Below are 5,755 nucleotides of genomic sequence, written 5' to 3'. Positions count from 1 at the left end.
CCTTTTTGCTAGAATTGTTTGCTTATCCTCATGTAGCCTGTGATATTTTGTGGACTGGCGTCTTTATCCCATATGCATATATTATTATTATTATTATTATTATTATTATTATTATTATTATTCAAGCAGTGAGTAATTGCATACCCATGATCAAAAACATCAGGAAAGAGGCATTTGGAATGATGACCATCCTACACCAACCCCAGTGAGGCACAGACCCCCCCCCCCCACTTGGTGGAATACACAGGCAACGTCTGTTGGAGGTACATGCAGGAGTTCTCTCTCTCAAACGTGCTCCAAACATGTCTTGCAGTCATACGTCTCAACCTCTTAGCACAAGGAATTTGGACAAAGCAAACATAATGGGGGACGAAAGCCCAAAAATAGGGACATTGTTTTTTTTTAAATTGCACTTATAAACTTAGAAAGTTGTTAGACTAACAGGTTTTGCTTTAGCATAAGTTCTCTGAAGAATATGAAGTCTGGAATTTAAATGTCTGTAATTATTTACTGACTTAAATCCTCAATGATTTACTATAAAACCACAAAATTTATGAAGAACAGACCAAACCCCTCAGGTAAAAATATGGACATTCTGCGAAAATCTTTCATTGGTTAGAAGTTTTTGGCAGCAGCTATGGTTACAGTCCCTTTCACCATTGCTCTTCTCTATTCCCTGGCAGTGAGAGCTATGCTTGCAGTGCAAAGATCATATAACGTGGTTCAAAACAATTCCATGCTACTGAACTGCACTAGCTATTCCTGACACAGTCCACAAAGTTCTTAGTATACCTACATGCTATGTAACCTGCGAAGTACGTAATTGCCGATGTGCAGTACAGCTCCACCTGTATATCAACCGAAGTATTGCAAACAAAACCACATTGGTCTTTATGATCTTTTGCAGTTCTACAACAAATATTCCCCAAAAAGTCAATTTGTATTTTCAAGGACAGAAGTAATAAGCATAGTGACATACTTAAGAGATAATAAACGTTATCCCAACGTGTTGCAGAGAGCAATATATATAGGGAGTACCATATGCACCACCCACCAAGTTAATACCGCTCAACTCTACAGATTTTCACAGAATGTCCAGATTTTTGCCTTATATTTTTGGTCCGTTTTTCATACATTTGTGGCTTTCAGGCAAATTAGTGGCGAATCGTTAAGCTTGAAGTTAAAAAATAACGACAGACATTTGAGTTTTAGGCTTCGTACTCCTCAGAAAATTCATGGTAATGCAAAACCTGTTTATTCTATCAACTTTCTTAGTTTGTACAACTGTCCCTATTTGTATCACTTTTTTACGTCTTTGTCCAGATTTCGGTAATCTCCAAGAGAAGTACCTCGCGGGCGGTTCCGCGCAGCTTTGGGAGAGGAGTGGGCGTTGCTGACATCATTGGCAGGTGCCCGAGAATGCATCAAAGTAGCACGTCAGTGAAAGGCACCGTTATAGGCAGGGTTTGTACATGATCAGAGAAGCACAGACCACTATACCCATAATGTCCTAGAACCAGCAGCAGCAGTACTAGTGGACTTTCATAAGGCTTTAATTCTGTTGACTGACAACATTTAGGTAAAGTGCTAGAAGTAATGTTTTTCCAGTACAGCCATTTAGCCCCTATATGGCTCCCTTATGACTAGTGGGCTGAGAGATGGTATACTGTCTCCTAACTTCTCACTTTGCAAAAACATCAGACTCTTTTTGATGAATGAACAACAGTCGTTATGTTTGCTGATGACTGTATGAAGTTGTACCAAAACACTCTTCAGCGCATTCCAAAAGTAAATTAGTGCTACTGTGCATCCTGCGAGGTACTCAACTTGGAGATTACCCTTTTTACTTCTGCTGTGTTTATCAGGAATAAAGTGAAAAGAAATTGCCGTTATGCTGTACTGTGTGCGTTTATTTACAATCAAATGTGTATGTGTGTGTAGAGTTGTACTTGCTTTTCCTTTCAATACACTTCATATCGTCTGTTTTCTTTTTATAAGTTGGTGAAATTCTTATCAGATGATCAGTAGTTGAATGTCATTTTACAGAAGCAATGTTTAGAACTGATGTGTGCACTTTTAGATTTGTGTTGTTTGTGAAGTACCGCGATTGCTTAGAATATTTTTCCTTTTTATAAGTAGTTGCATTGTATAAAGCCTAGCCTCCAGCAACACTGGCGGTCTGTCTTTTGCAGGAGGACTTGACGTTTGAAAGGTTGGTGTGTGTTGTCACTGAGCAGTAAAGTTTGTTAATTTTAGATCTTCCCATTTTCTAGTTAACTTTAGCAATAAAGTCACGTTGGAGACGATACTTTTCTAGAGTTAAGCAGCTAGTGTAGTTTGCTACAGAACATTTGTGTTGTGTATGTGGTTTAAAACGTGTTGTTTTGTCTGTATCTCAAACTTTTTTGGTAAATCTTTTGTTAACATTTAAAAACTATTAAGAATTATTGTTTTAAAGTATTACACGTTTTAAAACATTGCATAACCAAAACAGGCACAGTATTTGGCAATAGTTTGTAAGTACTCTTTTTGATACACAACCTTGCCTGCAAAAAAATAAATCTACATTCACCATAATTATAAACTAGACAATACTATTCAGCTGATTGGTCCTCTCTTCGTAAAAGTACTGATGTTGACTGATATACTGTTTTTTTCTGTGTTTCTGAAATAAAAACATTTCGGAATGTATGCAGATAGGCATTTCGGAATATATGCAGACAGTATTCAACGGGTTCTTCAATATTAATACGCGCTTGGCTAGGAGGCGTGTTTGGGGCGGGCTTTGCTACTGCGCATTGTAAGAGATTGAGAGGTATGGCGCATGATTCTAATTTACATAATATTAAAGGGGTTTAGAATCGCCAACATTAGATGAGTTTTAGAAGCTTGGCGTAAATATGGTGAATGTACTTCTATTTTTGTTTGGCCCCTTACTTTTCTAATTAGTGTGTTGTTAGTGAGATTTACCTCTAACCTGTCACGATGCGAATTTAAATCATATATATTTCCCATAGTAAGATTTCATTCGCTGCATACTACTTGCTTTTGTCTAACTGAATATCAGTTTTCCCAATCTTCTTGCTGTTTTTTTTCAAATTTTTTCTTTTAAAAAATCGCGTTTCTTCAGAAAATGCCCTTTGTTTCTGGATTCCCCTTACACTCTACTCATAAAGCCTTTTATCTATTTTTTTCTAAATTTCATTTTGCAAAACCAGATTTCTTCATAAAATACTCCTTTATTTCTAGATTCCCCTTACACTCCAATCACAGAGCTTTTTGTATCTAAATCTGTAGTTGGAGCTATTCGTAACCAGCTAACATCCCAAATATCTACTAGTATTTTATAATATCTGAGAATGTCATATGTCTTGTATTTAACTGGACAAACAATCTTATCAAAAACATCTCATTAATAACAGTGGAGCACTGTTTTTGGAAACCACATGAATACAGAGAGCAACTAACGGGATTTTCAGCTGAGACCAACGGAAAAACGCGAAAAGAGAGTATAAGTACAACACATATCTGACAGGTATACCGGAAAATTGAAAACGGAACAGAAAAACAAACATCTCACAGCTACAATAAAGCCATGAAGGCGAACTAATTTTTTTCTAAACAATACAGGTCTCCGTAGAGACCCACAAAAATTGTCATGCTGACCAAAGCCAGCATAACGGGGTATTGGGATTAGTTTTCAATTAGCAATAATCACGCCTCGGATAAACCTCATTGGCTATGATACTGCCACTGCGCAAAGCTAACTTAAAAATTTCAAACAGAAATTAGCTATCAGCGAAATACACATTAATAATGTAGAAAGTAAACACTGTAATTGTTGTTACTACAAAGAAAAGCAACTGAACTTGATTTTATATTTCTCACTTCCTGTTATGTTTAGGATGCTAAAATATATAAAATATTATCCAATTTTTATAAATGAGACTTGCAGAAAGCATGATGGAATTGTATATGCAAATATATTTTCTGCAAGCGTCTTTCTGGCAGTAACATATTGAGATGTTAAATAGGTGCGGAAATATTAAAAAGGAGAGGGTTGACTGCGAAAAGGAACCTTGTAGAAAACATAATTACGGTGTAATAGTGTAAATTTGCAAAATGGTGACGAGTGCAGTGATGCAGCGGTTAGCGTTGTCACCTTATAGAAAGAGGTTCACCAATTCATTTCTCGGCTGGAACACCTTTTGTGCGGAGTCTGCATGTCCTCTCTGGGAAGGTTGGGCGCCGGGCTAGCAACTCTACACCGTAAAAACACCACTGACAGTTAATCTGCTGACCGGGGATCCGTTGCAGCGACCGCTGATCGGGAAAAGCCGAAAAATTGCTAGCGTAAAGTTACAAAACCAGGAGGACTAGATTTGAAAGTGATGCAGTTAAAATGTCGGGATCTCCACTGAGACAGGGTCGTGGGCTAGGTTTAATAGATTATATGTGCGTGCCCCATTGTGAGTGTTAGAAAGTCCGAACTCTGCAAAGTTTAACATTGGGAGGGTCTGCTACTCTGTCCCTCCTAGGTATCCCTAGTTGTTGTTCTGAAAATGGTGTCAGACACTGTTTATTGTTGATATATTTATTTAAAATGCATCTGTTTAATTACAGAGTACTTTGGTTCCTGCTGTTAGTATTCTATTTTTCTTTAAAGTAGCAATGAGGTTCAGTGGCGTTACTTATCACAGATTAACTCAGGCTTACGTAGACATATGCAAATTAATGAAATACATGGTACTAGGAAACGAGTTGGAAAGCAGAATTATTCTCTATGTTTTTTCTTAAACTAGTGATAGTTTAGCATTTTAATTTGTGAAAATGTTTGCTATTCGGTAACTTCAAAGAACTATGTTTGGAAATACCAGCCGCTACCACTTTAAAAAGCGTTGATGTTGTAGAGCATCTAAGTTTCTGTAATACAATTCATACTTACCTGGCAGGGGAGATACCACGATCAAGAAGGTGGCTTTTATTGCACACTGCATGGGTTGACCTCTGTGATGTCCTCAAATGCAGGATACTCAACTGCATAATTTGTGGTAGTGGGGAACTGCGTTCGCGCTGTTCCCTGATGAAATGGTGAAAGAATATCTTTTGTTGTGAGTTTTTTGCTTTTCATTTTATAACTATCGTTTTGATTTTGCAGTCTGGTTCTTTCGCATTTCATGCAAGCCGCAATATTTCTCTTTTAAATAATTCAGTGTCGGGTTTGTTGCTTCCTACTATAGCCATTGCTTTCCAAAGCTAAATAGTAAATCATTGTAGTTATGACAGTTTATCATCTTCTTTTGGCTGTTCCCCTTAGGGGTCGCCACAGCGGATCAGCTGTTTCTATTTCTTCCTGTCCTTAGCACACACCAACCATCTGCATGCTCTCTCTCACCACATCCATTAAACTTATCTTAGGCCTTCCTCTTTTCCTGTTACCTGGTAGCTTCATCCATAGCATCTTTTTCCCAATATACTCAGCATCCCTCCTCAGCACATGTCCAAACCAACGTAATCTTGCCTCTCTGGCTTTGTCTCCAAACCTTACAACCTGTGCTGACCCTCTAATATACTTATTCCTAATCCTGTCCACCCTCCTCACACCCAGTGCAAATTTAACATCTTTAACTCTGCCACATCCAGCTCAAACTCCTGCCTTTTTGTCAATGCCACTGTCTCCAACCCATATAACATAGCTGGTCTCACTACCCTCTTGCAGACCTTCCCTTTCACTCTTACAGGTACTCGTCTGTCA

General features: G+C 38.0%; 1 non-coding gene and 1 pseudogene across 1 annotated transcript; one reads left to right on the top strand and one right to left on the bottom strand.

The window, feature by feature from the left end:
• Positions 1-3,631: 3,631 nt before the first annotated feature.
• Positions 3,632-3,765, bottom strand: LOC122817428. The gene has a single exon (XR_006367247.1). It is a non-coding gene; the product is annotated as a U4 spliceosomal RNA (small nuclear RNA).
• Positions 3,766-4,937: 1,172 nt separating this feature from the next.
• LOC122817404 lies at positions 4,938-5,083 on the top strand (annotated as a pseudogene).
• Positions 5,084-5,755: the final 672 nt, after the last annotated feature.

This window comes from Protopterus annectens, chromosome 12.part0, assembly GCF_019279795.1.
Source record: "Protopterus annectens isolate FY-2018-M chromosome 12.part0, PAN1.0, whole genome shotgun sequence".
NCBI classification, from domain to species: domain Eukaryota; kingdom Metazoa; phylum Chordata; order Ceratodontiformes; family Protopteridae; genus Protopterus; species Protopterus annectens.
Note: the sequence above shows the minus strand (reverse complement) of the source record. Positions and strands in the feature narration are given on the sequence as shown.